General features: G+C 38.3%; 1 protein-coding gene and 1 long non-coding RNA gene across 3 annotated transcripts in view; one reads left to right on the top strand and one right to left on the bottom strand.

The window, feature by feature from the left end:
• cadm4 (cell adhesion molecule 4) overlaps positions 1–18,907 on the bottom strand; it is a 198,901-nt gene that overhangs the window by 165,884 nt on the left and 14,110 nt on the right. The window lies entirely within an intron of this gene.
• Positions 65–11,000, top strand: LOC124384266. Of its 2 annotated transcripts, none has more exons than XR_006925365.1 (4): positions 65–145; positions 265–373; positions 836–930; positions 10,975–11,000. It is a non-coding gene; the product is annotated as an uncharacterized LOC124384266 (long non-coding RNA). The 2 variants fall into 2 exon arrangements; XR_006925366.1 differs by lacking the exon at positions 10,975–11,000 and adding an exon at positions 1,807–1,869.

Raw genomic sequence — 18,907 nt, 5'->3', positions numbered from 1 at the left:
TTTACATGTTTGATTCAGTCTTTTCATTCGTAAGATTCATAACCTTAATTGTGACCTGCATGGTAAACAGCATGGTTAACTATAAACACACGTCACCATGGAAACCACAACAACTCTCAGCATGTAGTAGCGGCAAGGCAAAAAGGTTTCCAGCATGCATGCTTCCCTTGATTTTCTTGACTTGATTTTCAAATCATACACTATTTTACAAAAGTATTGGAAAGGCAAGGCCAATTCTATTGTTTTTTTTTTTCTTTGCTATAGGACAAACACTCAAGAAATGTTCACTGCAGCTGCTGCTGCAAAAAAAAAACATCTCAAAGGAGCAGAAGAATCTGGCATTTTGGTAATGTCAGTGGATCACTGCCTTTATGTAATTATTGCAAAGAAATGCAACGAAATATTAGGTGTTTTAAACTGGTTATATGTCAAGGACCAGTTGTGATAATACTTTTACGGCATGTTATACTGTGCATTGTTATGTATGTGATAAATAATATTCAAATTTGAAATATAATTAATAATAATATACAATATAATTATTTATAAATAATATAATATAAATTGAAATGAAAGCTGATCAAGCATCATCTTCGCCTTATCTTTTTAAACTCCGATGGTCCTATGTCAGTGCATTGCAAAAACAATATATAACAATACAACCCATATAGGGTATATACATACACCTCTCATATAGTAACACCCTGGAGGTTGTAAATTTCCCCGGATGATGCAGTCAGCAGTTTAGAGTCATTACTGGCAGAAGCTGCAAAGCCCCAACGCAAGCTCGGCTTAGTCATCCTCGTGCCTGCGCACTCCTTCACTCTATTCACAGCCCTGATGCCTCCTGACCCAAAACCTGCCTTTCGCTGATCCTGCACTCATCTGTTTTTTCCATCATCTTTTAGTGCACCCTGACCTGCTTCAGATGTAAGTCACCTCTCAGAAATATACCAACTAGTGCCACACACAAACACACACACACACAACACAACACATACACACAGAGCTATCTCCTGTGTACTGCTGATGGCACTAGCAGTCAGGCTTGTGGGGGGATTTTTTTCTTTCTTTTTCACCCACACACTCACAAAACAGGAACCAGGATCACATGCTTAGACTAGAGGTCTAATGGTACAGAGATATAATTCTTCTGACAGAATACACCATTTGGCTTTTGTATGCCTTTGTCAAAGGGGGGGCATATATATATATATATATATATATATAGAGAGAGAGAGAGAGAGAGAGAGAGAGAGAGAGTGTGTGTGTATGTGTATGTGTGTGTGTGTGTGTGTGTGTGTGTGTGTGTGCGTATGTGTGCGTGTGTGAGTGTTTGTGTGACAGAAAGAAAGAGAGAGAGAGAGAGAGAGAGAGAGAGAGAGAGAGAGAGAGAGAGAGAGAGAGAGAGAGAGAGAGAACTGAACCTAATTGGTCATGGATTGTATCAAATCCAGTGTGTATATATATTGTTTATTTTTATAAAGATGCAGAAGAGCATGGCTTCATGTTGGCATGGTGGTGTGGGTATTTGTGTGTGCGTGTATGTTTGTGTGTCCTTTATTGAAAAGCCCATATGTGCAAATCTATAACTGCCTTGAGGCTCAGGAAATCTGAAAAAGAAATAGATGGAAAGGACGAGAGAGACAGAACGCGTGCAAGGCGAGAGAGGGTGTGAGAGAGAGAGAGAGAGAGAGAGAGAGAGAGAGAGAGAGAGTATTCAAATTTTCACAGTAGCATCACATGAATATATAATAGGACAGATTATGTGTTTCTGGGAAAACATCCTTCTTGTCTCCTTGATAGATAATCATCAGGTATCCATCAACTTCCTCATTATTAGCCGAAGCCACTTTAATCTTCCCTTGCCATTATGACAGAGGTATCTCACACAAACACACACACAGACAAACACGATTGAATATTGAAGAGTTGTATCAGTGTGCAAACTTGTTGACGAGACGCAGTATCATTTACTGCTTGGTGGCTTTGCTAGTAGCTATTTTTTTCTTTTAAATAACCTTTGTCATGGTTCGACTAAAGATAATGCCTGGTATTTTTTGACGTCATTCTTAGCATGGCTGGCAAAAAACTATTAGACCAAACCCAGATTGTAGGACTGTGCATTTTACTTCTTCTTCTTCTTCTTCTTCTTCTTTCAGCTGCTCCCATTAGGGGTCGCCACAGTGGATCATCCGTCTCCAGTAAATTTTACTACAAATTGTTTAAATAATATAAAGAAAATGACACAAACATAATGGTGTGACCCTAAGTTTCATGATGATCTGTTATACCATAAATCCTGGGTTTGAATTTGCATTGGCCATAAAAATTTGGCACTGAAAATAGGCCATTTTGAATGAACCATGTGAGTATCAATTCTTCTGTAAGACTTTCTCTGATCTGATCTGATCTGATCTGTCAAAATTTGTAATAGTTAAATAAAATGAACTTGTCTCAACCCTATTGTGGATCAATGCTTCAAAGGTTATGACCACAAACATACTTCAGAATTTTTCTAGGTGGTAGTGCTTGAGTGTTGTCAGCCTGAGAGTCAGCCTGTATCAGCCTTCACACTGCCCGATTGGTTTAATAGGAAAACACTGGCTAAGTGAGAAGTACGAACGGGCCAAAATTAGGGGGAGGTTGGGTTATAAATGCAAACATTACCACCTGAAATTCCCTGATTATTATTCAGTTATTCATTTGAAGCCACATTATTCAGTAACTAAAGAGAAGTGTGAAGAACATTAACTCATGCATGCTGAGTTTAAAGGATTTCATTTAACTTAGTCCTTTGGCTCCAAAATTACATGCAGATACAGGCCCAAGGATCAACTACAAATAAATGAATAAATACTACAGCAATGCTGAGCAAAATATGAAAAAGGGTCTGGCAGTAGTTCAAACTCTCATTTTCTGAGTTCGAAACGATTCCACCTTCTGTAGTGGATCCTCAATTGTGTTTGATTTAATCATGAGCTATCATTATCATTAATGAAATGAGTTCACGTTGAGTCAAGACAGAAAGTGGCTAAAGGGCAAGAGACATTAGGTCAGGAAGGTGAGAGTTTTCACAGACTTTTCAGTAATTTTTCGTTTTATTTACCCTCTCAGGTCTAAATTGAAAACTGACTGCACAGTTACACAGACACAAAATGTTTAAAGAATGAAAAAACTAGGAAGTGTTTATTCTGCATGAGTCAAAATCAAAATGATGAGTTTGTTCCCACCATGTAACCGTGAAGTAACCATTTAAGTATAACCACAGTTAATTGTTAGAACGGAATTGCCATGAAGTTAGTAGCTTATTCATAAACATTAATACATAGGGTATTTTGGGTACCTGCTGCTTGGTTGAATACTGCTGGTCTATAGGAACAAAACTGCATTTACATTTGGAAAATGATCTTTTCCAGATTTTCTTACATTTTTCATGTTTATATAATTGAGCAGTTGAGGGTTAAGGGTTTTGCTCAAGAGCCCAGTAGTGGCAGCATGGTGGTGCTGGGATTTAAACTCACAATCTTCTGACCAAAAACTCAAAGCCCAAGATTTTTATGAGGTCACGAATTCAACAGCTGCCACTGCTGGGACCTTGAGCAAAGCTCTTAACCCTCAACTGCAAGTATAAATAAGATAATTGTAGTATTGTACTGTAAGTCGCTTTGGATAAGATGTTTGCCAAATTCCATAAAAATATATGTAAATGCAATGATGCTGTCTGTATGTAAAACTGCACCCAGAAGCACAACGCTAAATCAAATAAACATTAATTTCTTTGCATATCTCAGTTTGTTAGGAAGTTAGTAAAGTACCCCTGGACCAGGCAGAGTTACAATCGCAGCTTGTACTCACAACCTTCAGATAACTCAGAGACATACATTCTAACCACTAAACTATCACTGAACCAAATTATTCAATTTATAACCTGTACTTTGGGGTCAGTTGGGAAGTTAGAGTCAGAGTACAGTTGGTATGGTACTGAAGGTGGTAGTTTAGTGGTTAAGGCATTGGACCGTGGATCGGAAGATAATGAGTTCAAATCCCAGCACTACCGATCTACCACTGCTTGGTTCTTGAGCAGGGCCCTCATCTGCTCAGTTGTAAATTGCTCTAGATAAGGGCGTCTGCCAAATGCCATAAATGTGAAAGTACGGCACCTTCTTGAGCAAAGAGGGTTACAGTGGAAGCTTGGTTCCTTCGCAACCCTTCCTTAAATTACCAACAGAGCCTGACATTCAAACCACTAAACTATCACTGAAGAAGAGAGGGTCAAAAGCTAAACAGTAGCACATTGGTGGTGCTGAGGCCTGACCCCCCCTTCTGATCAGTAACCCAGAGCCTTAAACATTGAGCCTGCTTGTAAGTACAAACATCTTAACTACTAAAGTACCACTAAACCCAATGAAAAACAAATTGCTGTGTTTGTTTAACAGAAAAACTCACAGTATGGTGTAAGTTCTCTAACCATAGGTGCGGAGGCAATTTTGCAGCGAACCGTTATTACAATTAATTCACTGCCGGTACATGTGGAAAATTGGATTCTCGTAGTTAATGAAGACACGATGATTACCGGTGGTGCTTCGGGAAAACATAATCTGTAGTAAAAACTACAATACAATCAGCCTGTACAGTGGCAAGAGGAAAAATAAGAGACAGGAAATAGAAAAGATGAAATCTTCTTTGGAGTACTTGGATGTACTTGTAATAATGTGTAAAGCAAAGGCAGGCAGCACTAGTGTGAAAACCCTGGTGATAGAAAGCAACGCAAGTGAAGAAAGTTAAGACAGACAGCCAATCAGCTGCAGTCTTACAGATGATGAAGATTTCAAGTCATTACCATATTTTCCAGACAGATGCTCTAAATAAGAGCATCAAAGCTCAATTTATCTCACAACCGTTAGCAAGAAACTTTAAGCAAATTAGCGCTTTAAGGCAAAGTCGTCCTCGCACTGTTCCTTCAGGAGACAAAACAAGTTCACACATAAACAGAAAAGGAAAAAACGTGATCGGCAACAGATATGCGAATACGCGAGCATTTATTCCAAATGATGAAACTATCCTAGCTTTTCTCATGAGAGGCAATTATAATTTCCTAATCCAGACAATTGTCATTTGAAGACACACAGACGATCAGAAAGGTTTTCCAAAAGATCTCAAATGACTAAATAAATAGCCATAATTTTCAGCGTACTTTAATATAGTGTCGCCGGATTACATAATTACACCAAATGATGCAATCCTGATGTGCTCCCCCCTCCCCCTTCTGTTCGATTATCCCCTCTTCATTACGTTGAATTTTAACGGCATTCGAGAACAAAGAGGTTAATGTATGCACACAAAAAAAAATACTGACATGATACACTGCACAGAGTATACACATGTTCAGCAGCCTACGTGTCATTATGACATCATGCATAACCGAATTGGCAGCATTATCCAAAACACATTTGTGATCCTGACACAAACGAAAAAAATAAATAAATTGTAAAAAAGGAAAAAAGAGCCAATGCCCAAGTTGCTGGTACATGTATCTAGGTCGTGTTTGCATAAGTACAGATGCTCCCCACTTTACAAACATTCACTTTACAAACTTTTGCGAATACAAACAAACCTGTCCTCAAAGTGAAATTAGAAAAATTCAAAACGGAGAAGAGCCGCCGTGAGCTAGTCATCAACCATAACGAGTCTACATGATGCTCATTGGACTAGAGCAATGAATTTTTTCGAAGTGAATTCTAAATTAATTTGTATCATTTTTTTATTACATAATACAAAATATTGTATACAGTATTTCGATTATTTAGATTTCTTATAGTATATTTTATTGTTTATTTGATAGTATTTATAGCTCTTACATCATTAGAAGATATGCGTCGTTATTTCATCTTTTTCTTGCACGTCAGAAGGCACTTCCGTCTGAACCAAAGAAATTAAAGCGAACTATCGGTACCATGGTAAATTGCATAGCATCATATTTTTTTCATTGCACCGTATTGCATTGAATCGCATTGCGTTGAATCGAATCGAAATCATATCGCATGGCATCGGTAGCTGTTTCATATGTTTCTTTAACGTATCATATCGTTGGCTATGCATTAAGATGCGAATTGCATCAGCCTCAGTTAAGAAGATGCCCATCCATATGCTGCCCAAGATAACAAAAGGGGGGTCGTGCCCATCAAGCTTTACATGTCACATGCTTGATACGCATGTGCACTCCAATACAGCAGCAATAAATAAATTAATTAATGAAGAGGAACAAGACATAGACATGGAGTTTCTTATATAACTTACATATAAATACGGCATTTTGTTAAAACATTAAAGAAATGAAAAAATGCATGGAAATAAATATAATGGCACCTATGCAGCTGCAAAATAAATGACCACAAGCAAGCTAGCATTCGAATTAATTAGCTGTTAACAAGGTCAGAAATGCTTGCGAAACAAAGTGTGTTATAAATGTATATAAACTGTATTGTTGCAGCACAGCAGCTGAGCTAATAAGCAACACGCTTTTTTCCTTTTCCTTCCTTTAAAGCCCTGGCTCATGTTTTGCCTTTTTAAAGCTATTGAGATTCACATAGGATACAAAACAGGCTGCAAAGGGTTAGAAAATACAACACAACTGATGTTTATGGATTAAAAATCTTTCAACTTGATATCCATTACGGTGGTTTAGTCGGCGATTGTGGTGTTCCTGGAAGAAGATCAGTGTCAATTTGTTTTGTTACGACATACAACAAGGTGCCGTTTGGTGACGTCAACTCGAATCACCTTGAATGTTTGACCTTTGCAGCATTGACATTTCATGAGGAAGCATGATTAGATTTTACTTTTTTTATGCTAAATGTTAGAAACAAGCAGCTGGTTGATGGAGATCGCAGCAAATGTGTTCCTTTTGTACCTTTCTGACTCATTTATTAACTTTAGGCATATCTAGTATAGACCAGCTCATTAGTGTGTAGTTACACTACTGTTATTCTATCGCTTTTTTTTTTTTTTCTTTTTTATACCAGTGTTTATGGAACCCTAAGACATCATCTGGTTTAAATTTGGCACATTGATTCAGGAAACACTAAAGAACATTTCGACTAAACTTGGGCTAAGCACTGCCAATTTGGAAGTATGCTGATATCCAAAATGTTGGATTTTGTCCAAACTGTTTTTTGCTACTTCTTCTACAAATTTAACCCAATGGTGAATAAATTTGGCACACATTGTCCCAAAAAAAGAATTTTAAAATACTCCAAATGCTTTGCCCGTAATGGGCCAACAAATTGGCTAATTAAAAAGGCAACAAATGGGCCAATGACGTTAGGTTGTATCCCAGCAACAATTTTGAACATGAAACTTGGTAGTACTCATGACCAGAACCTGAGGGCTACGGACCAATTTTCTTGTTAATGCCACATACTTGTCATAAGTTACAATGAGACACTGAAAATGCTTATATCTTACAAAACTTTGTTTGCTCCAAAGTTTGTCCAGTCTTTTCCAGATTCTGCTCACATCAGTTCATCTACACACTTCTTTCTACAGCCTAAGAATTCCACCATTGTCTGTGGTAAAAACATACACAAATCCTGCCTCAAACTTAAAAACCTTTGCTTAAAGGCATGGCTTGGCTTTCCTATGAATCCCTACATTGCAATTTGGTCTGGATGCTTGGCCCGTATGATCATCGTAAAGATTTGTGAGCTATATTTTGAGCAATTATTTGATATTCGATATAATATGAACATTACTTGCTAGGTAGTGAAATTTAAATGGCATTCTATGGCAAAATATGCATACATTCATACATACATAGAAATATATATAATCATTAATTTTAAAGGAGTCCTTCAAGGAAGCTTAGTTTATTATTATTATTATTATTATTATTATTATTATTATCATTATTATTATTATTTATATTTATTGTTATTTTTTTTCTTCATAATTAATTTTTTGGACTAAAGTGAGTTTGACAGTCATACTGTTCCAGCAGATTTTTTATTATATATATATATTTTTTTGCCATTTCAAAACAGGCTCCTTAATTTCAGACCATTATTGCTGAAAAACAGCAAATGGGCAAAGACAAGTAAAAATGAGCCAAAGCCCAAGAAAATTATCAATACACCGAGTTATTAGCAAATTAACCTGGACCGAGGGATGCAAAAAAAAAAAAAAAAGGCCCTGTGAATGTTAAATGAAGCTATGCATCAAAAAGACATCGCGGTTTAACAAGACAAATCGTTTCATCTCTTCATACTTTGGTCTCGTTACTATTTTTTCCCCCCTCCGTTCATTTTTCCACCCGTTATTTGTTCTTCCTCGCTTTAGAGCAACAAACAAACAACATCTGACTCCGAGGCCGAGAGGGCAATTACGCTTGCAGCACATTGTGTGTTGCATTAATGTATTCTGCTCTGCAAAATCATAGCAATTAGAGCAGGGACTATTAATAACACCTTTTTCCAAGGCCGGTATGTGCGACCCCCTCGCTGGGTTTCATTTCCTCTCAGGCTTCGATATTGATTTTATCCCTCTGCCCCAAACATACCTCCACTCGATTTTATATTATTAACACAAAGCAATAACAACCGTGTGGTAACCCGAATCTGAGCGGTCTCCATCCAAACTTAAGTGACGAGTGTTTCTGCATGCATTTACAGCTCGTGCAGGTCTGCTGAGACACACACAAACACATCGTCCTCTAATTTCATTCCACTAACTGTAAAGGAAAGGGTAAGTGAAGAGAGGAGAGGAGTAAAAAGAGAAATAGGGAAAGAGTAAAGTCTAAGAAAACAACCAGAGAAAATGAGATGAAGAAAAAGGTTAAGAGACAAAAGTAAAGATAGAAGACAGAACTGGATGAAGGAAGAGAAGTAGAGAAGAGTCACTGGAAAAGATGAGAAGAAAGCAGATGAAGGAAGCGGTGAGGAGAGAAATGGAAAAGTAATAAGAGAGAAGAGAAGAGAAGAGAAGAGAGAGAAGAGAAGAGAAGAGAAGAGAAGAGAAGAAGACTGAAAATAAGTAAGTGGTGAGGAAAATATAGGAGTGAGGCAGTGATGCCAAAAGAGCTATAGGGAGAAAAAGGGAGAGGGTAGAGGAGAAGAAGAGGTAGAGAAAAAGATGAGAGTAATGGAGGAGGGAGGAGAGGGATGGTAAGCTGAGTGCAGATCAAACGATGTAGGTGGAGATGTGTGGGAGGGAAAGAGGAGGAGAGCTTCTCTATTTGATAGTTCAACTTTCTTCCCACAGGCAAAGATTGACCACAAGCTCCTGTGTATACGTGTGCATGTGCATACGTGTGTGTGGTTGTGTGTGTGTGTGTGTGTGTGTGTGTATGTGTGTGTTGTTTCATTACATCATACAGCCACAGCAGGAGTGTGTGAAGCAGAGGAACTTCAGCTGTCTTGATTTGTCACTGTCACTGCATCCACAAGCTGCGTGTTACATAACACAGCATAAGGTGTCGTGTGTGTGTGTCTGTGTGTGTGTGTGGGTGTGCACGCGCAAGTTTCTTTAAAAACATTTTGCCATGAATAATTCTGTAAATGTTTTTCATTTGCATATGATTATGTGGGTGAAAAGGCTATCAGTAAATGCCAGCACAAACCTGCTGTGTGTGTGTGTGTGTGTGTGTGTGTGTGTGTGTGTGTGTGTGTGTATATGTGTGCGAGCGTGTACACTTAGTTGCTGCTGCATAATTGGCCAATTGGCTTGCTGTGGGCAGAATGTGCCATGGCTGGGATGCTCTGGCTCTGTGTGTGTGTGTGTGTGTGTGTGTGTGTGTGTGTGTGTGTGTGTGTGTGTGTGTGTGTGTGTGGGGCACGGCTAGCTCCAGGCTCTCGGCTGATTGACTGAAGTGCTGATCTTTATGTTGTTGTGTGTCCTGCTTTCTAATGAGCTTTTCTTTCTTTTAATTGAGCGAGAGAATAAATTCTGCACAGTCAGACTTCCCGGTCTGATAACACACACAGGGACTGCGAGATTAAGGTGTATAGGAATGTGTATATGAGAGGGAAAAAATGCTTTCTCTGTGTGTGTGTGTGTGTGTGTGTGTGTGTGTGTGTGTGTGTGTGTGTGTGTGTGTGTGTGTAAATGGCTGCATAGGCTGCAGCCTCTTAATGCACCATTTGACTGCAAATCTGCAGGATATGATGCAAATGCATTCCGCACATTTGCACGTCACTGTGGACAAAATTACAGCGGATGCAGGAAGACATTTCTACCCTTCAACACTATGGGCTACATTGTGAGGAAAAATGTCCTAGGAATAATCCACTGTAATAGAGGACGAATCAGGGATGGACATTTTAACATTCTCATATTAATACATTAATAAATACATATTTGCCTTTTTTTTTTTTTTTTTTAAGTATTCGAACAGTTAAAGAGTCAAAGATGTAGTGACGTTACTGTCGCGTGTGTGTGTGTGTGTGTGTGTGTGTGTGTGTGTGTGTGTGTGTGTGTGTGTGTGTGTGTGTGTGGTCAAGCTCACGAGTCACAATGCTGACGCTTTTTGCATGATAACAACACAAGCACAATGAGCTGTGTGTGTGAGCTGAGTGTGTGAACTGCATACTACTGACGAGTGACCACTAGAACCTTCAAGACACACTCCACACACACACACACACACACACACACACACACACACAAACACACACACACCTTCACACACACACCTTCACACACACACAAAGACACACTACCTCTCATGGCAGCAGAGTTTGGAAATAATGAGGTACAAATACTTTGTTACTGTACTTACTTACTGTACTGTATTTTTCTGGTATCAGTACTTTACTTCACTATTTATTTTCTAACATTTTACTTTCATTCACTAAATTTTTTACACAAATATATGTAATATGTGTACTTACATTTTTATAATCAGTCTCATTACTTTAGATTTAATCTATTTGGTGACCTAATCAATGTTATTTTCTTCTCATTACACGCCGCTTTCAGCACATCTCAGCGTTTTTGGACCCACCACTGGTGTAGCCTGAGACCGAGAGAGTCAGCGATGTAATCCTGAATGAGAACATTGGCGTTCCTGATCACCTGTTCATCATCATCTTCATTACATTCATAAAGTAACAACATTTGACATTATTTTGTATTGATATATATGATGGTGTGAGGCCCAGTTACCAGTTAGTTTGTAAAGCAGGTAGTAATAATGGATAGTACACAGTACACACATAGTGTACACAATAGATGTCAGAGCCCAAACATCTTTATTTTAACTTGAGTGAAAAAGTGTAGTCAGCACTTCAACTTTCACCAGAATCTTTAAGAAAATGTATCTGTATCTGTACTTTTACTTGAGTAAAGGATGTGTGTACTTTTGCCACCTCTGCATGACAGCTGCTGTGTTGCATGGTGTATATATATATATATATATATATATATATATATATATATATATATATATATATATATATATATATATATATATATATATATACACACACACACACACACACACACACACACACACACATACGCATATATAATGCATAAATAGATAAACATGGCCTAAGGGAAAGAGTAAGAGAGATGGAGAGAGAGAGAGAGAGAGAGAGAGAGAGAGAGAGAGAGAGAGAGAGAGAGAGAGCGATATCGTGCCTGTCTTCTGTCTCTTCCCATCATCATGACTGTAACGGAGTGTGATGAAAATGAATTAAAAATGAATGTGAGTAAACGACTCGAAAATTCCCTTCACTGTAAATAAATAAGGGCCCCCTTTCGGCTCTCGTTTCATTTCCCTGGCTGATTTCAGACGAGGAGAGAGAGAAAAGAAGAAGAAGGAGGAGGGATTGAACGTTAAAACAGAGGAAATGCAGATTATGAAGAAGACAAAAACACAGAAATAGGGGGGAAGCTATAGAGAGAAGGACTGGATGTGGAGAAAACAAAACAAATGCAAATATGTCCATTTCGCATACACTGACAGAGTGCACCTCACTCTTTCCTCTGAAAATGCCAACGAATCAGATTTTCAGTTCATAATTGTTCATAATTCTACCACAGAGCAATGTGATTTGATGTTTAACAATACACAGTGCAATGAAATGCTCCAGTCTAATTAGCCAGAAGATATTTATTAAGTTTCAGTAAACCACAGCATTGTTGAATGCTCAAATCTGATTGGTCAAAATGTACTAATTGATTTTCCCATAAATTTCAGAGCCGTAAGGTATGGGAGAACAGAAATGTGAGTCTCTGACTTAGCATTTTAAGGGCGTGGCTTATTTTATTTGCACATTATTATACGTGTTATCTTGTTTTATATTAGTTTACACGAATGCACTGACTTTAATGTTTGTGTTTCTATAAAGAAAACGTACAATTGGACTTGTCCACAGAGCAGATATTTTCGTATGGATGATTTATTCTGTGAGATTTTTTTCTTCAGCTGTTATGGATGACATTCCCAGTATCACACATTTGTAACAGTCAGAATGAAATGCTGTAAATGAGTTTTTTTCACCACAGGAATGTTTTCAGCATGGCTTTCCTGAAACATGTTGCATTTTCTATGTTGTATTGATTTTTTGTACCTGATCAAACTTGTTTTAAAAGACAAACGGTGCTTTATTAAATGAAACTACAAACATAATCAAATGCATCATTGCTATTTGATGACAAGTTCAACATAGTATCATTAAAATCATTTCTTTTTTTTTGCATAGCCCGTCCGGTCCCTGACTATTTTCCAACAAGAGCACTCCCTGACGTGTTGCTCATTCCCCCTCTTATTGGATTTGGCTCTATTCATCATTGCAAGGCGCTGCTCCTATTTCATTTTCTCCTTTTCTTCCTAAATTAGATGTTTTACACCCACGAGTGTGCTAAATTCGTAATCCAGATGACAGCTGCAACTACAGGTGCATCTTTTGCATGATCGTTTTCAAAACTCCGGCAGTCTTGATAAGGCTTGGGCTTATTAACTTGCTAATTAAACTCGAAATTCCTTGTGATCTGTCCAACTTTTCTATGAAGCATCTGTTTGGGTCCTTTTCTGTGAATTTTTTTTCTGTTTGTTTTTTGTTTTGTTTTTTCATGTTGCAATGTTCGAATCCTGAGTGCTGTCATTATTGAACCCAAACTTCTCACGGCCATGCGCTGAGACAATAGACTTGCTCAAGGTGGGATTAGAAAACAATGTGCATGGCTACCTGTGGTATAAAGCAACAGGATTGAAACAGTGTATGACTGATACTGACAACACCAGACACTTGATATTTAGTCAATTACCTGTGTTAGCTACTAGCATCAAATTAGACCCTATTTTCGCAAATGGGAACTACACTTAATGAAATCAAATGGTGTACGGCTAATCTTATGCAGTAGTTAACAGGAGTCTTGGGCATATTGATAACGGCTCTCTACCAGTATATGGTACAAATTTTGCGGGTGTCAATCAATTTTGTTTTAGCTAGATATGTACATTGCTTCATCTCAGCAAGAGAGAGGAGGGAGACCAGAGAATGTTATAGAGCAAGTGACAAGACCTAGCAAAAGAGTGAAAGAGCACATACGTATCCTGATTGGTCTGTCTTTCAGATTTCTCTGTGGGTGGACTTTACAGTTATTTTTGTCTTTAGGTTATTCATCAGTTTAGTGTCCTGAAGCAACATTGTTAAAATTGTCCAGAAGAAAAAACGCCACTTCACCTCAGACCACACTGTTCATTGTACACTGTACATTTGCTTAATATGGGTCAAAGACACGGTATGGTTTGTTTGTACTGTTGGTAACAGCGACTTTTTCGATTATGAAATACATGTTGAGACAAGAGTAACAGGTCTCACTTATGTACTAGCATAGCCAACATTATTTATAATTATAAGGAGCTACTGATAACCTATGTGAGAAGGACAAAAAATCCCTGTAAACTAATTAAATTGTAAAAGAATAAAAAATGATTTAAAATAATATATCCGTTCATATGATATAACATGGTTCAGGGATTGGGGGCGGAGCTACCTTGTGGGAAAAGAGTTTTGCAGGGTGGGATGTCCAAACTAGCATTAACTACACTTTGTCATTTACATAGTCATGCCAAATAACGATACGATAATTGGATCATTCACACATCCTGTTTGACTCAATTCCTGTTTATACAGAGTGAGCTTTGTGAAGAAAAAAACTTCCTCAGTAGCTGCTTAGTTCTCTAATCTTCATGTCTGACAGCTGTTTAAATGGCTACTGTACGTGGGCTGGGGTACGCTGGTGTTTATTTCGCATTGAGAACCTGCTGTTAGAGCACAGGCTCTGTGCAAATACTTATTGCTGAATCACTGAATAAAAGCGTGTATCTGCTGGTCAAAGCAGAAGATACTTTCGAACAATTCATGACACCACTCTCGATTGTTAACCCTAGTAGAACATTAATAATGCCACTACTGTTACTACTATATATTTATTTATTTGGTCCCTTCTCTTCTGTGCTAAAGATGAAGAATTGATCTATTAGAGTAAGAAGGGGAAAAAAAAGCCAGAAACAGAGACAATGATGTGCTGGAAAAAAAAGTGTAGACTGTAACACTAGCAATCTGCACACATCAGCAAGTTGACAGATGTTAAAAGGAAGTGGTTAAAGTAATCTGAGGACACTGAAAGTACGAAAAAGAGGGGGGAAAAAAGAGAAAGAGGGAGAGTGAGAGATAAAAGCAGAACGGGCATTAGGTAAAACAGAAGAGCAGAGAACCTGAAAGAGGAGGTCCCTCACGATTTGGCAATAAAGATATCGGCGGGTTCGGATAGCGCGTTAACTCATTGCCGGGGTTAATTACCGTGATTGGTGACAAGTGCATTGTATAGGCGCAGTCGTGTCAGGGCGCGCTAAAGGAACCGCCAATGCGATGCATCAGTCGGCTAACGGAGGCGGTTGCTGATTGGTCGCCGCGTCGCACGTTCCGAATTAAGGCGCTTCATTAGAGTTATGGTTTTAATAGCTGTCTGCAACTTGAATAGACTGGCACACGAGGTGCACTGATATATAACTTCTTGCAAAAAAAGGAGAATGTTAAGAAGGCCATCGGAGATAGTAGCTGAGTAATATGCATGTAATCGAAAGATAGAGATAGAGATAGAGAGAGAGAGAGAGAGAGAGAGAGAGAGAGAGAGAGAGAAAGAGAGAGGGAAAGAGAGGGATTCTCTAAGAGAGTTTCATGGCAAGAAAATGTAAAACACAGATTGTGTGGTAAATGAGTCTGTGTGAGTGCCACAGCCATGGGCAAGAGAAATCTGGACACCTGAACCATGTGGATACTGAACTGTACCTGGGCTTGCCTGCAGGCCTCCCACACTCTCAAACACACATGAACACACACACACACACACACACACACACACACACACACACACACACACACACAGCAACTTCAACTAAATACGGATTATTGCCTGTAGAGCACAGCAGGTGACCTAAGAAGATCAAATCACAACTGCCTGATGTGAGAAATAAGTGGACCACAGGATACAGACTATGCTCACGTGTGAGCATGTGTGTGTGTGTGTGTGTGTGTGTGTGTCAGCTGCATGTAGAGTATAAAGATATTCCAGGTTGTTACAGCCCACAAATGCTTCATATGGATTTGAAACAGAAGGTGTCTGAGGCGAACGAGACGGCATATTTTTTCCGGACATTGTATACGATGTAAATGCAAATCCCCAGTCTGTTTTCAATCGGCTCACAAATCAACACACACGAGGAAAAAAAACAAGAGATAGAAAGAGAGAGAGAGAGCACGAAAATGAGGTGGAAAAAAGCCAGTCAGATGCAGTCTGGAAAGTCTTCACTGTTCCATTTGGCTTCAGGAAGCAACACAGTGGCGTTTTTAATGCTGCTTGACATTTTCGGTGTGCGTACAAAAAACAGCAGCACGAACCGACGAAGTCATTCGAATAAATCAAAACCCAAACCCAACCCCCACAAACCGCACACACGCACACACACACACCAAAAATGATGACAAAAAACTAAACTGATGTGTGTGTGTTTTCTTTCCCTTTACACAAATAAACTCAGCCATCTTGTGGGACATCAGTCGACATAGTCACTTTGATTAATATGTGATTAATGGCGTCTCGCTGAGAAAAAAAAAAGAAAGGAAAAAAAAACGAAGGAGATGCGGCCTGCTTTTTAATCACCAAGGCTACATTTACTTTAATATCATTAATATATTCATGCAGCGGGTGGGAACTGGCGCTGAGTAACACTATGGAGATAATTGGGTAGAAAAAAAAAACCTCCAAAAAATGGAATACATAAGAAATGTGTGTGTGGATATGCGTGTGTGTAGATATGTGTGTATGTGTGTGTGTGTGTGTGTGTGTGTATGTGTATGTGCAGTCTGGTTTGTCTGGTTTACACTGCTTTAACATTAAATCCTTTGAGGTCTGACACTTCAGCGACACACTGTTTAGCTGCAGTCTTGAAGGTTCAGGTACGGAATAAACACCGTGATTATCTACGACTTCGAACCGCTCCTTTCCAAAGCGTTGTTCCGTCAAAGGCCGTGTTATAATTTCTGAATTAAGAAATACATTTTACAATTCAATTTTCAGAATCAGATATTTCAATCAGATATTATATAAAAAAAAAAAAAAAACATGTTAAGAGGTTAACAACTATTTTGGGTTGTCAGATATTTAATATACGACTCATTTTGTTGGTCTGTGTATGCTGCATTTATTAGTTTTTTTGATTTACGAATGAAAGACAAAACGTTCCTGGTTTGATTTAATATTGAAAGAAAAAGAAGAAAATGGCTTTTTATTGTTTTTGGGGGCAAAAAACAAACAAACATTTATTTAGTAGTCACAAACGTACAGTACACAAGGCACAATATTTTTAATCTAACCTCCTAACCTGGAAGTAAAAGGGAATTTCATTGGTGGATGCAAATGATAAATATCCAGTGGTGGACAGGAACGAAGTAAATGTAATCCGTTACAGCACTTAAGTAGCTTTTTCACATATCCGTACTTTACTGAAGTATTTCCATTTGAGGAGGCTTTTACTGTACCTTCACTACATTTTAAAGTCAAATCAGTTGTTCCTTCCTATTTATGAGTGGATACAAACATAACTGTTTACACAGCAATCCACCAATCAGGGAAGAGCGTGCACTCTGTTTTGAACTTGTTTTGATTGGCGCTTGGTGTGTATCTACTAACAGATGAAGGTATGTGTCAGACTATCAAATCCTTGTTGCTTTTTAAAAGCACCTAGTGAACCATATGAACTTAGAGCGAAGACAGAATGCACATGTCCTCGTCTTACAGTGTTATGCCATGAACAAAATCATCACACACTCACTACTACTATCCCCCCACCATGTTCTACCAGACTGTCTACGATCTCTGAATATATTGCTCTAGTTTGTATCATATTATCATTTGCACATATGGCTCGAGCAGACATTTCTTCAAAAAAGACTGCCAATGAAATACCCTTTTACTTCCAGGTTACTATGTTAGATTGGACATATTGTGTACTTTCGAACACTGGTCACATTTGGTATTGTGAGATTTAGATTACGAAGGAACGAGGAGAAAATAGAGAGCATTAATAAATGTCAGTTTCTCTTCTGTGTGCTCAGAAACCATAAAAGGCCGTTTTCTTCTTTTTCTGCTTTCAATATAAAAAAATATATATATTATCAAAGAATATATTATATACATAATTCACAGTTTGTCTTTCAATTGGGAATCAAAAAATGAAATTGAACATTTACAGACATTAACCAGGTACCTTTTTGAATTTTTGTTTTTGTATCAACCCAAAAAAATTACTGAATGTATACCACTGGAATAAAGGTATATTAAGTAAACAATGCTAAATGCCAAAATAGGGACCCTAGAACATTTACCATCAGCCATTGCACCTCACAAATTCTTGTCACGTTACATTTACTTTACATACAAGTCACTCAAAAGGGGAACCCATCCTCATTCAGGTGATATCAAGAGTGTGATTATAAATCATTAAACAATACAAAACACTGGAGAGTGAGAACTAACATGAGTATTGGAATGTGTGATGAGTAATATCCTTTCTACAGTCTTATACAGTGTCCCACATTCTGTTAATAAGCACTAGTATTAAAGTCACAACTTGGCCTCACAAATTGTCTAGTGCTTGTCTTGTACGATTATCTACTTTCTTTGCCTTGTTACTTCGTGTTCAGACGCTTTGTCTTTGTTTGCATATTTTCGCTGTTTATGAAAAGATAGTCTGCACTTGCACCAGCCTTCGTCTTCATTACATGACAGTTATACCCTACGTAATGAGCATATACTTCATAAAGGCATTTGGGGTGCATCCTAATTGTGTGTTGGGGAATTGCGTTAAAAAGAAAAATTCAAAAATGAAAGCAGGCAGCGTTTTTTTTTTTCCGGGACACAAACAACCAGCCTTGGTGAAATGTTACAAGCCAGTGGATCGTGAAAAAGAACAAAATCTTAGCGATAGACTAAGGGATTTGAGGGGGAGATTTAGTTTTGCTCATTGTGTGTATTTGTTGACACCGACAGTGGTAGAAAGGTTAAGATAAGCGAATAGGCAGCCTGGTCTCAAGATGATCCCAAATTTGGTGACGATTGGAGAAAATTTGGAGACACAATGGCAAAAATATTTTTTTCCCCTCCATGAGGCATCACGTGTATCATGGGAACGCAAATCAGAAGTTATGTTTACAGGCTGGGGATTACTCAAAGTTGTTGTGTAGCAAACTTCAGGAAATCATCAGACCTGGTTGTCAGAGTTGCTCAGCTGTCTGTGGGAGATATGATTATTTATCAGATGCGCTCAGAGGTGTGTGTATATGTGACAGTGTGTGTACTAGATTAGTCTTAAAAATGTCGATGAAGAAATGGGCAGCAG

The sequence above is a fragment of the Silurus meridionalis genome, chromosome 4, assembly GCF_014805685.1.
Source record: "Silurus meridionalis isolate SWU-2019-XX chromosome 4, ASM1480568v1, whole genome shotgun sequence".
Lineage (NCBI taxonomy): Eukaryota > Metazoa > Chordata > Actinopteri > Siluriformes > Siluridae > Silurus > Silurus meridionalis.
Note: the sequence above shows the minus strand (reverse complement) of the source record. Positions and strands in the feature narration are given on the sequence as shown.